This window comes from Sander lucioperca, chromosome 8 (assembly GCF_008315115.2).
Source record: "Sander lucioperca isolate FBNREF2018 chromosome 8, SLUC_FBN_1.2, whole genome shotgun sequence".
NCBI classification, from domain to species: Eukaryota; Metazoa; Chordata; class Actinopteri; order Perciformes; family Percidae; genus Sander; species Sander lucioperca.
This window is the reverse complement of record NC_050180.1, coordinates 14,297,887-14,323,897: the sequence shown is the minus strand read 5'-3', so window position 1 is coordinate 14,323,897 and position 26,011 is coordinate 14,297,887. Positions and strand designations below refer to the sequence as shown.

At 42.8% G+C, this 26,011-nt stretch overlaps 1 protein-coding gene and 1 long non-coding RNA gene across 20 annotated transcripts in view; both read right to left on the bottom strand.

The window, feature by feature from the left end:
• caska (calcium/calmodulin-dependent serine protein kinase a) overlaps positions 1-26,011 on the bottom strand; it is a 214,666-nt gene that overhangs the window by 182,676 nt on the left and 5,979 nt on the right. The gene's annotated exons all lie outside the window — the stretch shown is intronic.
• Positions 241-24,608, bottom strand: LOC116050850. Its single transcript, XR_004105183.1, has 3 exons — positions 24,597-24,608; positions 15,193-15,198; positions 241-320 (listed from the first exon to the last, which is right to left on the bottom strand). It is a non-coding gene; the product is annotated as an uncharacterized LOC116050850 (long non-coding RNA).

The window sequence follows — 26,011 nt, the reverse complement described above, 5'->3', positions numbered from 1 at the left end:
GCTAAAGCTAAGATTAGCCCACATACACACCAAGGGGTCACACAAACAGACCGTTATAAACTAAGAGATCACATACGCCTTGCATAAACAGGGTGACACCGACTTACACACACATGATTACACACAAACACAAGCACTTTCTGTCCTCTCCGTAGCTACAGAGTGAGAGAGAGAAGTAGACGTCCCGTGGCGTCAACACTTATGCCACTTTCACACCGACAGCTCAAACAGGGTTATACCCAGGTTGACTGTGTGTTTGAATGGGGTCACCCTCCTCGATCTACTCGGCTTCGTGACCCAGGTAGCCAGGTGGGTTGGATCTAGGCGTGGTGTTACTGGTTTCAAGGTTTATCGTGGTTTGAAAAAGTCACAGTTTCAAAACCACTAACAACATTAGTGGTCCGCTGACCCAATGCCGCTGGGTCTAACGTTAGCGGTCCGTTGACCCACTGCCGCTGGGTCTAACGTTAGCGGTCCATTGACCCACTGCCGCTGGGTCTAACGTTAGCGGTCCGCTGACCCACTGCCGCTGGGACTAACGTTAGCGGTCCGTTGACCCAGTGCCGCTGGGTCTAACGTTAGTGGTCCATTGACCCACTGTCGCTGGGTCTAACGTTAGCGGTCCGCTGACCCACTGCCGCTGGGTCTAACATTAGCGGTCCATTGACCCAGTGCCGCTGGGACTAACGTTAGCGGTCCGCTGACCCACTGCCGCTGGGACTAACGTTAGCGGTCCGCTGACCCACTGCCGCTGGGACTAACGTTAGCGGTCCATTGACCCAGTGCCACTGGGTCTAACGTAAGTGGTCCGTTGACCCACTGCCGCTGGGTCTAACGTTAGCGGTCCGTTGACCCACTGCCGCTGGGTCTAACGTTAGCGGTCCGCTGACCCACTGCCGCTGGGTCTAATGTTAGCGGTCCGTTGACCCACTGCCGCTGGGTCTAACGTTAGCGGTCCGCTGACCCACTGTCGCTGGGTCTAACGTTAGTGGTCCGCTGACCCACTGCCGCTGGGTCTAACGTTAGCGGTCCGTTGACCCACTGCTGCTGGGTCTAACGTTGGCGGTCCGCTGACCCACTGCCGCTGGGTCTAACGTTAGTGGTCCGCTGACCCACTGCCGCTGGGACTAACGTTAGCGGTCCGCTGACCCAGTGCCGCTTGGTCTAACGTTAGCGGTCCATTGACCCAGTGCCGCTGGGTCTAACGTTAGCGGTCCGCTGACCCACTGCCGCTGGGACTAACGTTAGCGGTCCGTTGACCCAGTGCCACTAGGACTAACGTTAGTCCCAGCGGCAGTGGGTCAGCGGACTGCTAACGCGGTCCGCTGACCCAGTGCCACTGGGTCTAACTTAGCGGTCTGCTGACCCACTGCCGCTGGGTCTAACTTAGCGGTCCGCTGACCCACTGCTGCTGGGTCTAACGTTAGCGGTCCGTTGGCCCACTGCCGCTGGGTCTAACGTTAGCGGTCCGCTAACCCACTGCCGCTGGGTCTAACTGTCCCTCCTCACTCCCTGCAACTCCGAGAACATCTCCCGAGCTGCGTCGGGCGGCTCTCCTCCCAGCGAGCTACGACACAGTTTACGGCCCCGCTGACGTGTATTGTCACTTTGACAACTAAAAACATTCGCCATTTTGTTGTGTACCCATCAAATGACCACAGCCTTTCTATCCATTTTATTTCTATGGATATACCCATGTAGACAGGCTTGACAACCTTAGTCGGGGTGCAAGATATATCAACTCAATATCGTTGTCGCGTTTCCCGTAAATTTTGTAATTTCACACGTGTTTAAAAATATCGAAATTAATATCAATATATTGCAATATTCATAATCGATATTGTATGATCACATTTTGTCAATATTGTGCAACCCTAAACCCTAGCCCAACCCTGGCCAGTGGCGTCAAAGAGGCATTAGTCAGAGGGATGGGGGCAGTCGTTTGGACGGTGACAGCACACGCAGCTCAACAACCATATGAAGAGCTCAAGAGGAATGTTAATTCCTCTTTCAGCCCTCTGCGAGGAATGTAGTAAACAGATCAGGCTTTATTCACTCTGTGATTCGGCCACAAAATACTGCTGATTTTTTACACTCCCAGCCGGGGCTTTCAAAGAATGATTTGATCAGAGCAGGGGTCTTCAATGTGTTCTTGGCCAAGCACCTCTTAGCTGAAAGAGAGACAGCGCGGGGACACCTTACTGCATATATTGCAGTGTTTTCCAGAGCTTTGTGGAAGATATCGGTGCGCGTATTTGTATTTGTCGAGGGGGTTTAGGCGTCCTTCCTCAAGAAAAAATAAATCCACAGTGGTAGAAAACTTTCACTTCAGCTTGATTATCATCATTTCATCATTTATCATGGTATTTATCATAATGTAGTAAAAAAGAGGGAGAGAATGAGGCAGACGGAGAGAGAAAAAAAAAGCAGATTCTACAGATTATTGTATTCCCCTGCAGGTTTCTATATAAGTTGTGGTAAGTGATGTCACAAAGTGTGATCATGTAAATGCGAGGGCGTGCTAATGGGTTTCTGAACAGTATTTTAAATGTGCATAATCGCACAGAACCTTGTAGGTCACAGTCTACGCGAGAGAGCGTGGGCCTTCCCAGAAAGTTTGGAGCCTGAGGCGTCAACACATTTGTCCAGAAATGAGAATATAGCCGGATGCTATTTACATACAATTACTTATGTTGGCTCATCATACACACTATCGCACACCGACGGGCAGGGCCGGGGACAAGCTTAAGCTCCACATATCAGACTACACAAACACACACACACACACACACACATATGGCAGCAAGGCGTCACCGAGAGCTCAACAAAACGCCATGATACCGTCCGTCTGGGCAACCATATGGAGATTGTGTGCACAGAGAGTGTGTGTGTGTGTGTGTGTGTGTGTGTGTGTGTGTGTGTCTAGAGTGAGAGCTTATCTTAACATGTGACTGTATTCACATTGTCGATTACATGTGATTGTTTAACTCGCCGTGTGTGTGTGTGTGTGTGTGTGTGTGCGTGTGCGTGCGTGCGTGTGTGTGTGTGTGTGTGTGTGTGCGTGTTCAGGAATGTTGTTTGCTTACCAAACAGAAGAGTTGTAAAGAAGCAAAGTGTTTATTTAACCTTTCTCTCAGGTCAAAAAGCAGTTACTGTACGTTTACCCGACCCCCGGTCAGGGCTCCACCAGATTGCCCCACGCAGGGTTTAACAGTAACGTTTGATCGGTGGCACGGGGCAAATAAAACGCCACTATAACAACCCACTTGCCCGTTTGGGCATCATCGTGTCATAAATGACGTTATGGTTCCCCTGCACCCGTCGGAGAAGGCCTGTTGAATGGTTTGATTTGAATGTGCCGTGGGCCAATCATTAATTGAGTTGGTCCCAGACGTTTTTTCTCAACATTATTTTACACTTTTGATGATTGTGAAGCTTTCAACGTTTGATGCTTTTTTTGTACTTTGTTATTCTCAATGCTTTCGGGAAAAAAAATGATGTTAATTGGCAGTTTTTTTCGAAGTTTGATATTTTTGGATGTTTTATTTTGCGCTTTTTTTGTATAGGGGCCGGTAAAAACTGACTTTGGGCAAGTACAATTCCTTTTTTCACTTGCCCGACCGGACAAGTGAAAAAACTTTAGCTTTACAGTAGGGATGTAACGATACATTCCAGTGTGTGAGTGTGTGTAAAGCTTAGATCGGGCCCAAAAAATATCAAGCCCGACCCTACCAGAGCCCGTGCACGTTGTGTCTGAGCCGGGCCCGGCACATTAACTGTAATTATGAGCCCGAGCCCGATTTAAACCCGGTTTTATAATACGTGGGGCGCCATAACCAACGTTCAACTACAATTACAAAAAATAGTTGTTTGAGGTAGGGCTGGGCGATACGGAGAAAATCAAATATCACGATATTTTTGACCAAATACCTCGATATCGATACCACAACGATATTGTGGTGTTGACTATTGGTGCTTTACCAACATATTTACACAATGAGATTATTGATAAATCATCAGTAATGTGGACATAATGACCAAGTGGGTAAAGGTAAATAATAGAACAGTTACAACAGTCTGGTAAGTTCAGAAAATGACATCACTTTACTGATTTACTAATGCAGCCTTTAAAACCAGGAAAAGACACCGCTTATGTCAGATTTTGGATATTGTAATATCGTAATATAAGACGATTAGGGCTGCAGCTAACGATTCTTTTTGTAATCGAATATTCTAGCGATTATTTCATCGATTAATCGAGTAATCGGATAAAAAATGATTTTGCCTCAAGGATCACTGTACCGTGGACGGCACACTTTGTGGCTGTGGCGTCACTGTAACCTCCACTCATGAACGTTTTTATAACTTTAAAGCATTAAATCTTCAAAATATACAGCCATGCGACACACCAACTGAAAGCTTAGTGTCTCATGATTCCATTAAGCCCACACACAAAGCATAAGATGATTTATAGCAGTTACACAACTGTTATAAAACGTAGCTTCTTACCGATTTTTCCTGCTAAAAGCTAAGGAGTTAGCCATCACGGGGGGGGGGTCTTTGGTGTCTTTGTAGCCTTCTCAGGAGTTTTTCTATCCAGCCTGGAAGCTGTGTCTTTTTTCGGAGTTGTTGAGCAATAAATCCAAACTCTTACATCCTAGATTTATCCACTTGATGTCCATAATTTATCCCGTTTTCAGGTCATTTCTGCCGCTAGCGCCGTGCTCTCCGCCATCGCGCCACTGAATGTTGTGTGCGTCGTTAATAACGGTCCGGCTCTAGTTTGAACTACAGAAATCTGTTTAGAATTATCTTAATGAATAATGCAACAAGGACGAAGCATGTAAGCTGCGCTGTTCGTTTATTCAGAATGGAATTGATCGCAAATGGATCCGAATGAAGAAACGTAAAAAAAAACCGTGTTTGATCAAGGGCCCGGCCTGAGGATAGTGGCTCGGGCAGAGAATCTAAACTCTAAGTGTGTGTCACATACGTCACTGTACATTGAGCTGGGAGCTTTGCTTAGTCAGATGTTTTGGCAGAGGTGAACACACACACACACACACACACACACACACACACACACACACAGCTTTCATAAAAAAGGCCTGGGAAAACTGCTGAGCGGCACGGTGATCTCTGTGTGTGTGTGTGTGTGTGTGTGTGTGTGTGTGTGTGTGTGTGTGTGTGTGTGTGTCTTTACACACCGTTAATACCGGTGTGTAAAGACACCACTGACTCCAGCACATTTCAGCTCTCTTTTCTCCTCACTAAACCTCGGCCCAAATTTCATCGCTGTCCCCAATAACGAGCTCTACCTTGAAGAAACCCGTAGAGTAAAACACACTGCTGCTCTTCCGCCCTCGGTCACTTTTGAGTGATACTCCATCCAAGGTGTGTTTTTAGTAGCAAACGCTCCCTGCAGATTTGAGAAAGGTATTTCACAAAACGCGGCTCAACGCACTGCCTTGTGTTTGTTGCACATGCTGTGAGAGAGCGATAAAAAAAAAAAAAAAAAAAAGAGAACCACACAGGTGTGCAACTCTTTCTTCCCACTAATTATAAATAGCACAGATTCAGCATCCATCTGTCCACTTGTGATACGAAATGCTCTGAATCACCCCGATTATTTAAAGACGTATTTTCCTGCCGTGCCGACTCAGTTTTCCGGGGCGTCGTCATATCAGAAACTAACCGCTGCAGCTCTGCATTTCATTTACATAAGCAAATGAAAACAAGCTTCACCTACAGGGTGACGAATAGCAACAGTTCGGCTTTTAAGGGAGAAGACGTGACAGCTGGGTAAAACATAGCAGTGTTTTCTAGGGCTGCAGCTATCGATTATTTTAGTAATCGAGTATTCTACCGATTATTCCATCGATTAATCGAGTAATCGGTGAAGAAATACTTAGTAAGAAATACTTAGTAAACAGCAATAGTAAATATTTATTATTTGTACTATGTGTACTAAAAAAAAAAGTTGAAAGCTACATTTTTTATTGCCAAATTCCAAGTACATTTTTGGTGGCCCAAATGTTAATATTTTTCACCCACTTCCCCTTCTTGCCTCTGGCTCTTTGCACTGGATATGCAAAAGAGCTGTTCACTAACCAGAGGGTAAATGTGACGGTGCAAAGCTTACAGCAGGGCTATTCAACTACACTGTTCTGAGGGACACATTTTAAGAAGCCTAATACACAGTGAGGAGAAAGAATAAAGAATGCAGACATCACCGGCATGATGACGTCATTCACGTGCATATTAAGTGGCCATGCTGGGGGGAGTTTGCCGGTTTGTCTCCGGCAGCAGCTAAGTTTCTAAATATTAGTAGCAAACTAATAAACAGTTAGACTACAAACTGACAGCTTTCGTTTTAGCTTGTTGGTGAAACATCGCTATTAGCAGAGTAGCATGCTGTAGGCTAGTTGTGTAAAACAGCGCGATGGACGAGAGCAGCAGACGTTTATTACCTTGTGTCGGGTTCGCTCCGTGGAATGGATGAGTAGACTGGATGTTTTCTACTGAGATGATGTAGCAGCATGTTTGCAGCTTAAAATGATCCAAAACTTTCTGTCGTTTTCTCTCGCCTGTCTCTTCTCTTAGACCCCTCGCTATTTTCGTCTTCGTTCATTTGTAATCTGGGCCGTCAGTCTCGTGCATAGACAGTATATAAACGGTCTTGTGTCCACAGAAGCGTCAACCTGTTGTGCGCTAGTAATAATCCTCCGTGCAGAAACACAGTGAGCCGTACAACCTTAATTACATTGATTTAACGAAGCTTCGAGGCAAAGAATTTTGCTTCGAGGATTTTTTGTAATCGAATTATTCGAGTTATTCGAGGAATCGTTTCAGCCCTACTGTTTTCACTGAAACCAATCCTTCCAGAAAAACAGTTTTTTTGTGATTCTTGGGGGCAAAAATCCTTGATTATGCGGCACGTTGGAATATGCGGGATATTTATGCAATTTTATGCAATGAAATTGCGGGAAGTTGCAAAAACTGCGGTTTCGTCATGGCTTCATCGCGCGGTTTGCAGCTTTTCGATGATGTTCACGTTACGTAATTACGTCACTTCATAACGTTCCCATGGCAACAGGGGAAAACGGCTGCTCTTGTGTGAAGTAAACGCAACATTTTTCAACTTTCTGCTAAGATATGTGACTTTTTTTGCAATAAAAACACGGGGATTATGAATTCACGCAAGCCCCGCATATTTTGCGCGGAAATCGACAATTTATGCGGCGAAAGTGCGGCGTATTTGAAAAAATGCGACCCCCACATAAATATGCGGACTTCGGCTGATTATGCGTTGAAGTATGCGATCGCATAATCACGTTTTTCTGGAGGGACTGAGAAACACAGCGAGGCCTAGTGTCGGTATTACTAATGCCAATGCCCAATCCTAGCTGAGACTCCCCTTCTGGGTGGATACATTCACACACTCTCTGGTAGAGCCTGATAGATATATATATATATATATATATATATATATATATATATATATATATATCGGCCGATATTAGGCATTTTCCAAACTATCGGTATCTGCATTTATAATGGCAGATAAAGGAAGGCGTTGCATAGTTTGTCCTCCAGAGGGCGCTCTACAACGTCGCTGTCGTCAACACTCTTTGATTTTTTTTGGTGTTATTGTGTTTTTGTTCAAAAGGACTTTAAGTTTCATATCTTATGTTTGTATTTTTATACATTTTATTTATCAGAACTTCAATATATTTTGATGTTCTGTTGTGACAATAAAACAAAACAAGTTTATTTTTAAACTGCATTATCATATTATTTTAGTGAGGACTCATAAATAACTACAAATAACTAATGTTAAGGAAATCTGTTTATGTTTTGTTAAAGCAACACTATGTAACTTTTCCCGCTTCGGTCCCCCTACAGGTTGGAAGCGGAATAGTCCATTACATTACATTACATTACATTACATTACATTATGCAAGTTTGCCAGATCGGGTATCGGATCTGTATTTCGAATGAACTGGACAAAGCATTTCTGGATTTTTTTTAAATATATATCGGCTGATATATATCAGAATATCGGATTTTTAAATCACCAAATATTTGTATCGATATCGGCCTTAAAAATCCTTTATCGGTCAGGCTCTAGTAGCTACCTAGCTGAGACTCCCCTTCTGGGTGGATACATTACATTCCCACACTGTCTGGCAGGTGATCCAAAAGCAAAAACCAGTTGTTACACTTCAGGTGTTCTTAACCACAGTCGCCCAGAGCACAAGCTTGTGTCATCATGCCTTGCTGCCCCCCCCCCCAATCAATGAATCATTCTCTAACAGTGCACCTGATCTCAACTCATCCTCTCATCCCTCCCGCTCATCCGGCCCCAGAGGCAAACAGCCAGGAGGTGAATCCAGCGATTGGAAGAGAAGAGGGTAAATATTTGAGAGGGTGAGAGTGAGTGTGAGAGTGTGAGAGTGTGTGTGTGTGTGTGTGTGTGTGTGTGTGTGTGTGTGTGTGTGTGTGTGTGTGTACAGCCAGTCGCAGAATCTATCATATCTCTAGCAGACTGTTCGCTGTGTAAGCACAAACACATCCAGACAAAATGAACAAACAAGCAGTGTTTTAACACCACTAGCTCTTCACAGACTGCACTCCAGCGTGGGCGGAGGTGAAATGACCATGATAGCTCTGTGTTTTTCACACCGAGTCACGCTGCTACTGCTGCTCGTGTGCATGTCCTTAGCGCCTGTTAAGAGTTTTCCTACCATTATAAAAGGCCTTTTAGGCGCAGCCCCCAAGCCGCTTTGGCCACCACTTAAGCAGAATGAATGTAACATCGATTGTGAGCATTAAAACTAACTGAATAACTTTTCTCAGATCTAATGATTGTAGTTCCCCAGTGGACTTCTTTAGCAAGATGTATCTTTAAACTTTTGGAGTGTTATTTATGTATTATCTGCTCTAGCTTTTCCAACGTTTTAGACACAGATATGGTAATAATAGCGGTCCCAAATAATGTGAAATTGCATATTTGTTGAAAAACGTAACATAAAGGGAGGACCACCAAATACGTGCACCTAAGTCTTCCAGGGTAAACACTGGATTTGGGATTGGGGCAAAAAACTAGAAAGAAGAAATCACTATGTCAAGAGTGACTGGAGCTCTATAATATAACGAGACTAGCAGTTGACTATTCTTAGCCCTCAGGTTTTTGTTAGTCCGTTAGTGTGCCAGTTAGTTACTTCCTCACCTATAAAAAACTTCCAGGCTCTAACAAGGTGCTAGCCCATTAAAAGTTAGTGGCTGTTAATTGAAAAGCAACACGCTCTCCTACCTTGCTAATGGGTTAGTCCTGTTCACGGGCTGTTGGCAGGGGTCATTTAAAGATGTGTAAGTCTGGTTGTAAACGCATTTGGAATTGCATTATCGCTATATGAATGAAGGAATACTTTTCAGTCATTGTGTCCGCAGATCATTCTGTTTGCATCGTGGCGCACACACACACACACACACACGTTTCACTATCTTTGTGGGGACCTGTCATTGACATAATGCATTCCCTAGCTCCTTACCCTAACCTTAACCATCACAACTAAATGCCTAACCTTAACCCTTACCCTCACCCTAACCATAACCTAATTCTAACCCTAATCCTAAAACCAAGTCTTAACCCTCAAACAGCCCTTTAAACTTGTGGGGTCCAGCATTTTGGCCCCACAAGTATACTGTATTCCTGGTTTTTGGACCCCACTAATATAGTTAAACACATACACACACACACACACACACACTATGTGCAGCATGTCCTCCGTGCCTGTGTGTGCATTCAGATGAGTCTGATGTATTGTGAAGTTGGCCTAGGGTGAAAACTAGAATAGATGCTTTTCATTTATTTCATTCATTCAGTCTCTCATTGTTTTTTGTGTTTAACATGTTTGTTTTTTTTCTTCTTCTTCTTCTGAATGGTCATAATGGGCTCTTTAGAGACGGGACGTCCCGTGTAGCAGCGATGAACGCTGATCACACTCTAGCCAGCCTGCCTCCCAAACAAGGCTTCATATTGGTTAGTACAACGCCTGGCTGCATTCAGGGTGAATTTCATTTGAGAGACTTAAGCGTAATTTATGCGTTAAATCTACGCCGTGGCTACAAACTGTAGGTACGCGGAGACACGGACCTACGCCGGACCCTACGCCGTAGCCTGACGTGCACCTCTCGAAAAATGTAATATGTCGCTTGGCGCGACACTTTGTTTCTCTCACTATGACTCTGGAGTCGCTACTCGCTCCGAAGCTAATCGCCGTTACTCTCTCACTTCTCCCTCTCTCTACCACACACACACACACACACACACACACACACACAACAATAAACTTCAGGCTACTTACGTAGGCTACGGCGAGAGCTCTGCGTGGAGCTTCTGCACAACCAAAAATCATGCTTAACACATAAATATACAGACAGAAATATATTCATCAGATTGTGAGAGCTGGTAACGCAGTAATAGTCTGTCCTTTCTGTCCTTAAGTGTGATTTGTGATTATATAATGGAGCTGTACAGATATATAGCAGGTCAAATACACACACAGAATAGGCACGCACATATTTTTTGACAGACTTGCACCTATTTAATTATTGATTTCAAATTCTGTGGCTGTGCTGTAGCTTACAACCAGGTTTAAATCATTAATGGTGGCTGCAGAGGAGACACAGCGTGTGGTGCAGAGGTGGGGAGGTTTTTGACGGCTGGCCAGCGCATGCATAGCACAGCGGGGACAGGCAGCTTTTCACCCGACGGGAACCCCTGCCAGGCCAGAATTTTTCATTTTTAAATACCAATAACAACACGAAATACACATTGTGTTTCTGTGATTTAACGGTCATATTGAGAGCTGCTAAACTGTTTCGTTGTTGAAAAACAATGACAATGAAGATCTATTCTATCTAGACTAGTTTGAAACATTGAACTAATTCGAAAAGATAGAAAACAAGAGAAATGAATGGATGGCAAGGCAAAAGAAGAGATAGGATAGGTGAAAGAGATGCAGGCAAAGTAAGATAATGTGGAGGTTAGAGAAGCAGCAATAAGTCAACAAATTGATTAGTCGGTTGACAAAAGAAAAAAAATCATCGCCAACTATTTTGATAATCAACTAATCTATGTTATTTTTCATTAAAAAAAACAAACAGAAAATGCTGTTTTTAGCCTCTCAATAATGGAGGTTTCCTGCTCTTTTCTGTTTTTATATCAAATTAAACTGAAAAACTTTGGGTTTTGGACCGACAACACAAGACATTTAAAGACATCACCTTGGACTGTGATAAACTGGGATAGACATGTTTCACTATTTTCTGACACGGATGGACCAAACAATCGCTTAATCGAGAAAATGATGGTCAAATTAAAATGAACCGTAGTTGCAGCTTTAGTGGAGATCAGGGTTAGAAAGCTGTGAATATTTGGAGGAGCATCGGTGCGGAGGGCCTTAACGGGCCGCAGCCACATTTAGCCGGCGTATTATGGCTGTGTTGACATATTGTCTGACAGATGGGCGACACATGCTCTGTGTCCCAGCCCCATTGTAAGTGCAACTGTCTGGGGCTCGGTGACAGAGAAACAGAGCAAGAGTGGCTGCGGTGAGTCGGGTTGGAAAACCACATTGTCTTACTGCAAGCTGCCGCGTAAATGCTGCTTTACTCTGCTCAGCACATCACAATGACCCTGGTCTCCTTTAATAATATACATGTCAGGGAAGACTTCAAGGGAGTCGCTCTTCCATACAGCACAGCGTTTTGCATCGAGACTAGCACCTGTCTACCTGTCAGATCTCAATAGATCACAGAAACCAGCACACGCTCTGTTCTTGTAAGGGATGCTAGTTTTTATGGGTGTGCATCGCTGGCGGCCAGTCACTCAGTCATTTTGTTTTTAACTTTTTAACTGATAGTATCCAGGGTTTCCCTCGCCATTCTAAGGTTTAGGTGCAGCACCCGAGCCGTTTTGGGCAGCACCCTAAGCCGAATGACTAACTAAAAGACTTTTCTCAGATCTAATGATTGTAGTTGGGCTTCTTTAGCTTTACGTTTTTTGAGTGTTATTTATTTATTATCTGCTCTAGCTTTTCCAACATTTTAGACGGGCCAAAATGATGCGAAAAAGAGACTCAAAACTACCATAAAGACACAAAAATGACCAAAAAGAGACACAACAGTCCACAAAGAGACACAAAATGTACAGGAAAATTGCCTATTTTGAAATTGAAAAACGTAATATTTTTTTGAGGAAGGTGCGTCAGGGGCTTTAAGCACCCGAGCCGTTTTGGGCAGCACTTAGGCTGAATGAATGCGGCAAAAAAGTGCTAAAAACATTTTTAAAAAAGCATCAAACTAACCAAAAGACTTTTCTCAGATCTAATGATTGTAGTCGGACTTCTTTAGCAAGTTTTGTCTTTAAGCTTTTTGAATGTTATTATCTGCTCAAGCTTTTCCAAAGTTTAAGACAAAGAAATGATAACGGTCCAAAATGATGTCAAATTGCATATTTTGTTTACTGAAAAACATCACATTTTTTAAAGGAAAGACCCCTAAACCCCCTGCCAAATATGCCCAAGTCTTCCACAAAGATAGAGAAACTGGTAGTGTGATAATGCACTTTAAATGAACTAACAACTTGACCTGACTTATGCACCAGGTTCTTTAGCTACAAGCTGAAAAACAGGGTTAGCCTTCTTTTTTTGGTTTAGTGCCGTACAAAAAAAAACAAAAAACAGATGAAATCACTGCAAAGACTCAACATCTGCAAACCATCTTTAGGGGTTCTTAGTTTAACCTTTCTTCTCATATCTTTCTTTTCTCTCCTCCCGTCACTGAACAAAGAGGTCCGACAGTCATGGGGAGCACATGCTCAGCATTAAGCCCAAGTGTCTCTCTAAAACAAGCACTTTCACCTTTCATTAGGTTGGTCAGCGTTAGCGTAATGAGTAACTTCTGACGCTCTGTGTGGGTCGACAGAATGAACGATGTCCTCTAGAATTCCGCGGCTATAAAACTCCCCAAAGCTATTTCTCAGGGTTGGAAAGGGAGAGGTCTTTTCCCCGTGTGTTGCATGGTGGGTGTTGTTTTTTCCAGGAGGCCCCGGCTGTAACCCAGGTGACACTGTGTGCTTTGGCATGCAGCATGGAAATCCGTTTAGATTGAAAAAGGCCACAAATGAACGACAGTGGGACAAAGAAAATAAACTGGAGAAACAGGAGAAAGAAGGGGGGAAAAAAATAGCACTAGAATTTCGGTGACTTTTTGCAACTTTAACCCCGACTTAGACAAACCAAAAACCCACAGACGCTAAAAAAAACAGACATATTTGTCCATAAAAGCCAAGTCAACTAGCATACAAACATTTGTGCTGCTGCAAGTCTTAAGTTATGCAGCAGACGGGGCGGCCTCTAGCTCACCCAGTAAGAGCGTGCGCCCCATGTTGGCTGAGTCCTTTGCAGCGGCGCAGGGTTCGAATCCGACCTGCTGCCCTTTACTGCGTGTCATCCCCCATCTCTCTCCCCCTTTCATGTCTATCCACTTTCAAAAATAAAAGGGAAAAGCCCCAAAAAATAATCTTAAAAAAAAGTTATGCAGCAGACTTCACAGAGAGCGTCATCATCTTTTAAAATGTTTTTCTGTAGCTGCATCTCATGATCTAGCCTAGAAATCTAGACCCACCATAGCGGCACACCAAATGTAATTTGCAGCCAGGTTCCGTCTAGCAACTCTCCGTTGGCTTGCGAGCTGGAAAAACCAAACTCTGGCCGGGCCAATCACATCGTGTATAGAGTTGGTGGGCGGGGCTTATGGCTGCTGCTGCTGGCGAACAGCGGTCTTTGGAATCGGCTTTGGCCGCGACTCTGGAAGACTTGGAGTTCAGCTTTTCTTTGAGAAAAGAACAAAGAACGGCACTGAAGTCATTCTTAAAAAAGGAAGATGTGTTCTGAGTTTTGCCGACGGGATACGGCAAAAGTTTAACCTTTCAACTAGCGTCGCTGTGGTTGGTTGTAGCTCTATCCTATTGCGTGCAGAGAGAATTTGAAAGACAACCGTTTATCCCGCCCCTCGGATTGAGCCCAGCCAATGGTGAGTTCCCAGACCCAACATCTTGATGTGGGGCTGGCTTGTCAGGCTATCTCATGGCCCTTTATTTGATAGCTCCTCAACTCCTCTGTCCTCGACTGAACCAGAAGTTGTTCTGTCCCTCCTCGGTGAAGGCCGTCTCAAAGCTCTTATTTCTGCCCAGAGGAGCGAGCATCGAGGAGGGATCTCTGAGGAGCTATAGGCGAGGATACACGAGAGCAGGAAGCCGTGCAGCTGAAGGAGTTGCTAACTCCGCCCAAATAGCTGACGAATTCATGTGACGCTTTAGAGGAAAGGACGTCTTTCTTCGTTGCCTCTCTCCTCCGATGATTTCCTCGGGCCTCCTCGGTTGGAGGGACTAAGACGCGAGGAAGGGAGGCAAGTGGAGGAGTCGAGGAGGCAATTTAAGGGCTATGGGATGCACCTTGTGTGTCATGAACCTACAGTTATACACACACATCTCTGTGGGAGAGCACTCAGACACACACGGGGTCAATTAAAATAAAGATACTGCATCACCTTGGTAGTTAACAGAAACCGGCTGTGACCGCAAACTGTGATCCTGACTTAAAGCCCCTCTGAGATTAAAAACTCAAGAGTCTCTTTCTCTTTCTGATGGGAAATAACCGGGGGCTGCTAAGCTTTTGCACCCAACTGTAGACACTAAGTTCAGTTTCCCTAAGAAGACAGAGCATGCTATCACTTGTAATGTGCTCCAACAGCCCAGATCTAGAAGAAACTTCAGAGAAGTTTCACAACAAAATTGCAGTCGCGTTATCTGTGACGAGGCTCTGTGGGTCCGTGTGCTGGAAGAAGCTGCTGTTGCACAGATAACTGAAATACCTAGCTGATGCGGAGGCCTCTTCCTCCGCATCATCTGGAGAGCATGACTCCATTATTAAAAAGGTCAGGTGTCGTGCCACATATGCTTTTTGTTGCCTCTATGTGAACATGAAGTGGAAATGAAGAAAGCAAGAAGAGGTCCCTGGGTAACAGCTCTGATTACGCTGCTCTTCCTGCAATGCTGCCGGTCGCGCATACGCAACAGTCTGAGGAGGTGAAAAACACATCTATACTTGATTCAAAATGAACCAGTGTCTGGCCATTTCTATAAATATCTTAGGGACTGTGTGTTTGGTGGAGAAGCTGCAGATAGTTACTCAGCTTAAGACCAGATGTACATCGTTTCAGTGGACGACATCTCACATTGCGCAGCCATAACTTCCACTTGACGTTGGCCAATGGGACAATTTGTCTCGGTCAACCACTCACTTCAAAACATACGATATCAAGCACGTCTATCTGGAAGATGCCAGGGTTTTCCCGCCATTATATATTTTGGGCAGCACCTAAGCCGAATGAATGTAACTAGAAGACTTTTCTCAGCTCTAATGATTGTAGTTGGACTTTTTTAGCAAGTTTTGTCTTTAAGCTTTTTGAGTGTTATTTATTTATTTATTTATTATTATCTGTTCTAGCTTTTCCAACATTTTAGACACAGATATTGAGATACTAACGGTCCTACACGATGTGAAAAAGAGACTCAAAACTACCGCAAAGGGACACAATACGACTACAAGGAGACACAATATGACTACAAAGAGACGCCAAATGACCACAGAGACCCAAAACAACCAGAAAACAGAAATGACCAAAAAGAGACACAACATGACTACAAAGAGACACAACATGACTACAAAGAGACAACATGACTACAAAGAGACAATATGACTACAAAGAGACACAACACGACTACAAAGAGACACAACACGACTACAAAGAGACAATATGACTACAAAGAGACACAATATGACTACAAAGAGACACAACATGACTACAAAGAGACACAACACGACTACAAAGAGACACAATATGACTACAAAGAGACACAACACGACTACAAAGAGACACAACTACAAAGAGACACAACACGACTACAAAGAGACACAACACGACTACAAAGAGACACAACACGACTACAAAGAGACACAACACGACTACAAAGAGACACAATACGACTACAAAGAGACACCACGACTACAAAGAGACACAACATGACTACAAAGAGACACAACATATGACTACAAGGAGACACAACACGACTCCAAAGAGACACAATACGACTACAAGAAGACACAACATGACTACAAAGAGACACAACACGACTACAAAGAGACACAACATGACTACAAAGAGACACAACATATGACTACAAGGAGACACAACACGACTCCAAAGAGACACAATACGACTACAAGAAGACACAACATGACTACAAAGAGACACAACATGACTACAAAGAGACACAACATGACTACAAAGAGACACAACATATGACTACAAGGAGACACAACACGACTCCAAAGAGACACAATACGACTACAAGAAGACACAACATGACTACAAAGAGACACAACACGACTACAAGGAGACACAACACGACTACAAAGAGACACAACACGACTACAAAGAGACACAACACGACTACAAGGAGACTCAACACGACTACAAAGAGACACAACACGACTACAAGGAGACAACACGACTACAAAGACACACAACACGACTACAAAGACTCAACACGACTACAAAGAGACACAACACGACTACAAACAGACAACATGACTACAAAGAGACAACACGACTACAAAGAGACACAAAAACCCACAAAGACAAACAAAATGTACGGGGGCAATTGCTTCTCCTTTTTTATTAAAAAAAAAGTCTTCCGTGCCAGGTTAGCTCAATTGGTAGAGCAGGTGCCCATATATAGAGGTTTACTCCTTGACGCAGCGGCCGCGGGTTCGACTCCGACCTACGGCCCTTTGCTGCATGTCATCTCTCTCTCTCTCTCCTTTCATGTCTTCACCTGTCCTATGGAAATAAAGGCCGAAAAATACCCACAAAGTGAAAAAAAAAGAAGAAAATGCTGAGATGCAATATGGATGGTTGTTTATGTATGCACCAAATACCAAGGCAAATTCCACGTAAGTGTAACTTAATGTGGCAGAATTCCAATCCACAAACAAGCCACAACAAGCAAAAATGTAAACAACCTGAGAGTGTACTTCAGCAGGTAGCTATTGTGTGACTTGAACAGGGCTTGTTCTTCTGAGTGGCTCAACAAGAAGCCAGATGAAGCCGTTTTTACTTACAGCTGCACATAAGAGGGCTGCTGGGGGGTGTTTTCCCCAGCTTGATGAGGGTGGATAAATATTTTAGTGGTTGAGTGTGAGATCTCGCTGCTATATCATGTATGTGTAATTGTGCGTGCAGGAAGCAGACTCTCAGCAGATTTTCTTCTCCAAACCCCAACAGAGAGACCAAGATCATCTAACACAAGCTGCTTGCACACAATTATACGCATGGTGCAGGCGGACAAAGGCCCCGGAGACAACTCCACCACGAGTGTATTCCCCGGAGGCCGCAAACCCCATTCAGTCACAGCCACATTGTTGACGTATTATAACTTTAAAAATGTGCATGTCTTAATTGGTATACTGTTCAGTAACGAATTAAATGGTAACTACCGTTTTTTTTCAACCCTATTTTCCTATGTCTTTGTGTCTAAGTGACTGATGGGAACAACAATCTTTGACATTGGTCCAGTATTAAGAGAGATCACTGCAGTCGGCAGCGGAGAAACAAGCTACAATGTAAGTTAATAGGACAATTGTCCAGCTTGTATTTACCTTCACAAAAGTGCTCGTTTTGCCGCTGACAGACTCAGATTAATATTCTAAGTGTCTGACAACATTATGGAAAGGATCCCTACAGAGATAGACCTTTAAAACGTCTTTGAGACCTTTCTGTTTAACCAGAAACAGCTCTGAAGTCGCTAGCGCTAAACCCACCAGACTCCATTTAAAAAAGCAATACTTTTAGCGTGTGTAGAGCCAACGTATTTTCACATGTAAATCAGTAAACTATATGTTTATTTCAACCAAAACTAGAGTTGCGATGGTTGGAAAAGTGGAAAGACGACCCAAAATGTCTTTTCATAGTTTTATTTTGTTTCTGTCGACTTTGAATGAAGTGTGTTTTACGATGCTAAAATTACCATAATGTTTTTATGTTTAAAAAAAAGGATCTTACCCTTTAACAGAAAGATCGACCTCCTTTGAAATCATTTCCATAATGTTGTCAGACACTTAGAATAATAATCTGAGTCTGTCAGCAGCAAAACGAGCACTTTTGTGAAGGTAAATACAAGCTGCTGATGGTTGTTCCCATCAGTCACTTAGACACAAAGACATAGGAAAATAGGGTCCAGGTTGAAAAAAAACGGTAGTTACCCTTTAAGACGCCCAATTAAAATAGAGTTATTAAGATGGAGCTAAAGAGAACTTGTTAGAGAGGGAACATCCCTGCCAAGCAGAAATCTCAACCACTAAAAAGGGACAATCAGCACAGAGAATCCCACCACTTGGCAGACGCCGTTAATCAAATTGCCCCCCAGTGTAATATATCTTTTCTAGGAAAAGAGCCTCTGCAGTGAACACAACTGTCATTAAGTGCAGTGCTGGGCAGGCTGCCCTTTATAAAACACACCTAGATTTGACAATGTAAACACAGCAGTGTTAAACCTGCTGACCCACAGCCCGTGGGTCTGCTGGAGCCATGGCCTGGGTGGGTTATATGGAGAATACCTTTGGATAAATTCATTCATGCTCAGCATTAGCTAGCCTCGCTTATCACCAGGGATGCACCGAATCCAGGATTAGGATTCGGCCAAATATTGGGCTTTTTGACGGGGTTTGGTTTCTGCTGAACCTTAGAATTTGACAGTTGTTGTTTGGCAGTACTTTCAGTCAAAAGAAGGCCATTCAAGTCCAGCTACATGTTCAATTTGCAATGCTGATTTGTCTCGTGGTGGCGAGGACCCTAAACAATACACAACATCACCGCTGTTAAAACATTTGCATACGGTGGCCGGGTTGGCTCAGTGGGTAGAGCAGGCGCACATATACTGAGAGGTTTATGCCTCGGCACAGAGGTCCAGGGTTCAAATTCGACCTGTGACAAATTTCCTGCATGTCTTTCCCCTCTCTCTCCCTTCTCACCTAGCTGTCCTGTCAAAACGTAAAAGGCAGAAAAGCCCAAAAATAATTTTATTATTTATTAATAATTTTTGTGTGGCAGGGCACCTTTAAACCATAGCAGTGTGGCTACAGCCTATAGCTCCTGTACTGGGTTAGGGTTAACCCAAAAGTGATTTTTTTTCATAATATGGGCACTTTAAAATAAATAATTAACTAAACTGGCAGGTTGCAACTTGGGAAAAGGAAACCCTCTTCTCTTGCTGAGGGAAAGGAGAAGGATGAGGGAGACACACACACTTGCAAACATTCCTCATCGTTACTATAATTTCCTCCACAGCAGGCTGACAAAAAGGCAAGCGGGTGAAAACAGTAGAAGGTATTTCATTCCCCGTGGATTACAGGGTGATGTCGGTTCACTCCACGAGGTGAACGGGACACGTGCACGGGAGATGGAGCTAGGCCTCGGGCTTATATTCCCCCCCCCCGTCACCTCCTGGAACAGGGACACACTGGGCCGCGCGGTTGCAAGAACTGACACCACATACACACATCATTCCTTGTGTTGTCTTCACCGTCGTCCATGAACTTGTCATTACGGGTCAAAATTGAAAAATAAATTTTGGGAACTTTTTCAGCGCTTTTTTAAACGTTTTTGTCCCACTTTTCAACTTTTTTTTTATTATTCATGGTCGATAAACCTAATAAAATTACATTATACCTAATTTTTGAGTTTGAAAAAAAAGCAGATATTATGAATTATTTTGACTAATACAATAGTTAAGATCAGAGATGTTGAGTGACTCACAGACTGGTTTATGTCAACGTTTGGTCGGGAAAAAATTCAAATGCCATGAAATTAAATAAAACAACCAAAATTCAATGGAAGTAATCATTAATCTTACCTGTGAAGAACATGGATGTATATGTTGTCTGGGTTCCATACAACGTACATACATGCATCCAAGTTATTTTGGGGCATTTTGGTTGTCAATAAACCCATATTTCTGATATTAAAAAAAACTTTGAAAACGGGTCAAATTTGATCCGAGGACAACACAAGGGTTAACACACGTCTACTTGGGCCGAGAGTTATAATGACATCCAGGCTTTGTACAGCACCCCCGGGTGTCCTCCTACGCCGTGAGGTATGCAAATGGGAGGGTAGTTTGTTTGATTCACAGTGGAGCAGATCAGCTCTGCAGCAGATAAATGTTAGAGGACAATATCCACTTTTAAATCCACAGTGAGTCCGAATGTTCAAGGCAGGAAGGCCGCTGATCCATTCAGCTAATATTAACTCCCGTTTTTTGGCTCTGTTGCAGATGAGATGACAGTCTATCGTTCGCTGGTTAACCTCTCAATGGCCCGTGACTGTCAAAATCAAAAATACATATATTTCCTCTAACGTGGAGATGTCTGCTTCGTCTCCAATATAATGGACATAGACGGCACATGGCTTGTGGCGTTTAAAGCGCCAAATGAATACATTTGAAAAACTCAACAGCAAGTTTCATGTAGGAACTATGACAAAAAGAAAATAGTTTGTTTAGGGCTGTCCCCTAGTCAACTAATCAGTCGTTTTGAGATTAGATTTCTTTACTCTGTTAGTTATTTGTTTTATGCTTATTCACGCTGGATGACATATTTCCAAGAAACGTATCAAGAACAAGAACTTAAAGGTCTTACGACATGCTGCTTTTTGGATGCTTTTATATAGGCCTTAGTGGTCCCCTAATACTGTATCTGAAGTCTCTTTATATAGGCCTTAGTGGTCCCCTAATACTGTATCTGAAGTCTCTTTTATATAGACCTTAGTGGTCCCCTAATACTGTATCTGAAGTCTCTTTTATATAGGCCTTAGTGGTCCCCTAATACTGTATCTGAAGTCTCTTTTATATAGGCCTTAGTGGTCCCCTAATACTGTATCTGAAGTCTCTTTTATATAGGCCTTAGTGGTCCTCTAATACTGTATCTGAAGTCTCTTTTATATAGACCTTAGTGGTCCGCTAATACTGTATCTGAATCATTTTCTCAAAGTCAGAGCAGGATACCCAGGGCTCGGTTTACACATATCACCATTTCTAGCCACTGGGGGACCATAGGCAGGCTGGGGGAACTCATATTAATGTTAAAAAACCTCATAAAGTGAAATGTTCATGCCATGGGACCTTTAAGAAGCTTATCTCTGGTAAACACAATATTTAAAGTGGTGCTTTTGCATGATTCTTTGTAAGAGAAACTCAGTTTTACAGATGGTAAATGGACTGCAATTTGATTGCACTTTTCTAATTTTAAGAACCTTTAAAAAGCGTACAGATCTGTCGCTTTAAATCATCTAATCGATTAGTGTATTAGTGTTAGTTGACTAACAACGTCTTTAGCAGAGGACAGCCCTGTAGTTCCTAAACGGTACTGCTCACAACCATGATTTCTGGAAAGAGACAGAGAGGGAATGAGAGAGGCATCATTCTCCCTATTAGTGTAGCATCAAAACTATTTTAAAAAAGGTAAAATAGAGATATTATGTTATGCTATTAATTTGTTTATTTGGCATATTTTTTAACGAAAATCTTTGCCGTTGATAATTTCATCTGTCGGACAGCTAAACGTGATACCGGCAAAGAGCCGGCATATGTATCCGAGACCTGTTCCACCAGACTTCTTCCTCTCCCCTCCTCTCTCCCTCTTCTTCCCTCTCTCCTTCTTCTCCTCTTCTCCCCTCCCTCCTCTCTCCCTCTCTCCTCTCTCCCTCCTCTCCCCTCTCTCCCTCCTCTCTCCTCTCCCTTCTCCCTCCTCTCTCCCCTCCCTCCATTTTCGGCGCTTCTTGACGCTTACGATGTTTTCTTTTAACGTCTGTTTTCTTCGACAAAAATTTGTTTGCATAGGGGCCAGTAAAAATTGACTTTGAGCAAGTAGAAAGTTTTCCAACTCGCCCGAATACTGAAGAGAAGACAAGCATCTCTACGGCCGATATCTCCAACACAGGGCAACTCACGCCAAAACAACCCAGACTCATAAATAACTACAGCTAAGAGGGAGAACATTTTTTGGGATTTTTGATTTTGGGGTGAACTGTCCCTTTATCATTGTGTAGACTGATGTTTCAACCATGACGTGGTAACTTTAGCCAAACCTGGGATACTGTGCAGTTTGGGTCTGATGCACTGAAATTAGCATTTGCTGTTGTCACCAACTATTAACTGCAGTGCAGTTTTGGAGCTGCGAGGGAAAACAAAAGCAAACATCTTTTTTGCCGTCCATTTCTTTAAGCGCAGTGCTGCGTTACGTCCGCTACTGTGAGAAACACAGGCACACGCACAACTTTTCTTCCGAGGATGAACTAGAAAAAAAAAAAAAAAAAAAGAGCGTGGCCCGAAGGCACAGGATGTCTCTTAAAGTGTGAGTCAAACTAATGGACTGCTTCCTTCTACTGTGCCCCTGACCTCTCCTGCTCCCTCACTCATCCCATTTTAAATTCTCTCTCCCTTTCTCCCTCTCTCTCCCTCCCTCTGATCCTCATTCTTGTCTTCTCGGTCCTAAACATCTTTGTATTTCGTCCCCCCCTCCCCCCACCGTCCTCTTGTTTTTGTGCCTCGGGACACAGTTACACAACGGGCAGGATCAATCTGACAGCAAGACCGATGTACACAACATGCTCACGTGGGTCACAGACATGCTTTTGTCCGAGGTCAACGCGCTAAAAATACAAGCACGGGGCTAAGTCTTGTTCATGCATAGTCAACTGATGCATGTGCACGAATATGCAGGGTTTTCACCTGCCAATATAAGGTTTCGGTGCAGCACCCGAACCGTTTTGAGGCTGCACCCTAAGCCGAATTAATGTACCGGTAACTAAAAGACTTTCCTCAGATCTAATGACTGTGGTTGGACTTCTTTAGCAGGGTTTTGTCTTTACGCTTTTTGAGTGTTATATATATTTATTATCTGCTCTAGCTTTTTCCAACATTTTAGACACAGATATGGTGATAATAACGGTCCACAGTGATGTGAAAAAGAGACACAAACCGGCTACAAAGACACGCAAAAACACAGAGAGACAAGAGACAAAATCCCACAAAGAGACATAAAATGATTCGGGGTTGATTTTTTTTTTTTTTTTGAAAAACCTAACATTTACTTGAGGAAGGACACCTAAACCCCACACCAAATACGCTCACCTACGTCTTCCACAAAGCCAGGGAAGACACTGATATGGACACGCAACTACAGGGCGGATCCTGTTTTCCACAGGGCCACACACACACACTTGCATAAATCCAGGGGCCACACACACACAGAGCACGGATCACAACGCTGCTTTCCAAAACACGGTTCAGGATGACCTATATATATATATATATATATAGGTCTGTATCTGCCACTACATGGGTTTAATTCAGGACGTTGGGCTTTTAAAGTGATGTCTTTCCTGCCTGCGGTGTTGTCATTTGGTTGGATTTCCCTCCGGTTAATCCCAGTGTCTGACTTTCAGGATATAAAAAAAAAACCAAACCACAATTGCTGCTTCAGTGCAGTCTTTTTAAAAAGAAGCCGTGGCTGCAGCAGCTCTCCACACAGAGAGCAGCGGGTCGGCTGATAAAGAGCCGCTCTCTTCCTCTGCAAACTGTAAATCACGGACAATCTGTCCGACGCAACGGGTAAGACTGAGACCAAGTGTGTTTGTGTGTGACCGACTCAAAGCATATGGCTTTAAAATGTGCTCCTCCTGTCCTACAAGAACCCTGGCTGGACACATATGTAACCCCCGTTGTTCTCGGGTTCAATCTGACCCGTTTTCAAAAAGTTTCTATATTAGAAATTTGGGTTTCTTTCAACCAAATTGTCAAAAAAATAAAATAACGTGGAGGGTTCCCTACAATGCTCTTCACAAGTAAAATAAATGATCAGTTCACTACTTTCATTGAATTTGGGTGTTTTATTCAATTTTCTAGCATTTGAAGAAAACAAATGATAAAAGAATGTTGAAAAAAAGCTTCAAAAACTTGGAAAAAAACAACAAAAGTGAGCAAAAAAAACGACAAAAGTGATAAAAAAACAAAAGTGACCAAAAAACCGACAAAAGTGACCAAAAAAACCCAAAAGTGACCAAAAAAACGACAAGTGAGCAAAAAAAACGACAAAAGTGATAAAAAAAAACAACAAAAGTGACCAAAAAAACGACAAGTGAGCAAAAAAAAACGACAAAAGTGATAAAAAAAAAAAAACAACAAAAGTGACCAAAAAAACGACAAGTGAGCAAAAAAAAAAACGACAAAAGTGATAAAAAAAAAACAAAAGTGACCAAAAAAAACGACAAAAGTGTCGGAAAGAAGCAAATTAAATTTAGCCCCAGAAAATCAAAAAGTTGCACGGTCGCCGGGAAGACAACACAAGGGTTAAAATGCTGATTATTCTGGGTCCCGATTCGATTACATTTCCGATTCAATTATCAACAGATTAGGGACATTTCATAACATACAAAAAAAGAGATTCTCAGAGAACTTCTGCTGTAAATTGTACAAGCAAGAAGCAACCCTCAACTATTTGTATAATGCACCAGGTTAATGTTTACATTAAAGTGCTCATATTTAGGGCTGCTCCCTCTTAGTCGATTAGTCGACTAATCGGTCGTTTTGGTCTTAGTCAACTAAGATTTCTTTAGTCGATTAGTCATGTTTTATGCTTTTTTCATGCTGAATGACTTATTTCCAAGAAATGTACGAGCACATCTCTGGTAAACACAAGAATTAAAGTGGTGCTTTTGCATGACTCTTTACGGAGAAACTCAGATTTACAGATCTGTCGATTAAATCAACTAATCGATTAGTCGATACAATTGAATGAGTGTTAGTCAACTAAGAATTTCTTCAATCGAGCACAGCCCTACTCACTATGCTTTTTGGCTTTTCCCCCCCCTTTCCTTTATTGTGTTATATATCTTTTTTGTGCATGTTATAATATAAGCACTTTAAGAACTGACACCCAAAAAGTATGTCTGAAGTACTTTTTACTTATACATTCATTGGGAAAAGGCAGATATTAAAAGATCAATTTCTGGATTTGATGAATCAATATGAGATCATTTAAACAAAGATCAATTTTAATTGGAGAATGGATTACTTTAACCCCTATAGCTACGACTAATGGTTATTAGTCGATTAATCTGTCGATTATTTTCTGGATTAATGGATCAATTATGTGGTCTTGTTTTGTGTCAAGACTTCAACTTGTGCTTTCACAAAATATTTATACAATGAGATTTTAGATAAATAATCATCAGTAATCTAGATATAATGACCAAGTGGGTAAAAGGCAAATAATAGAACAGCTACAACAGTCTGGTAAGTTCAGAAAATGACATCACTTTACTGTAATGCAGCCTTTAAAACCAGGAAAAGACTAAACTTATGTCATATTACGATATCCAAAATCTAAGTCGATATCTAGTCTCATATCGCGATAATCGATATAATATCGACATATTGCCCAGCTCTACTCAGACCGATAACTCCAGTGTTTTCCCTCGGTTTGTGAAAGACTTGGTGCGTGTATTTGGCGGGGGTTTAGGGGGCCTTTCCTCAAAAAAAAAAAAACGTGTCACAGTCGTGTTACATTTTTCGAGAGGTGCACGTCAAGGTATCCACGTACGTAGTCACGGCGTCGATTTAGCTCAGAAACATATACAACGCTTTAGACTTATAATTGCGGGGGAAACCCTGTAATCGATAATCAAAATAGTGGGCGATTAATGTATTGGTTCACAATCTTTGCAGCTCTAGATTATTGTATTTTTAACATTATACATGAAGGCACACGGCTGATAAGAGCAGATAGAGTGATTCTTTGGGTCCGTGCGAGTGTGTTTGAGT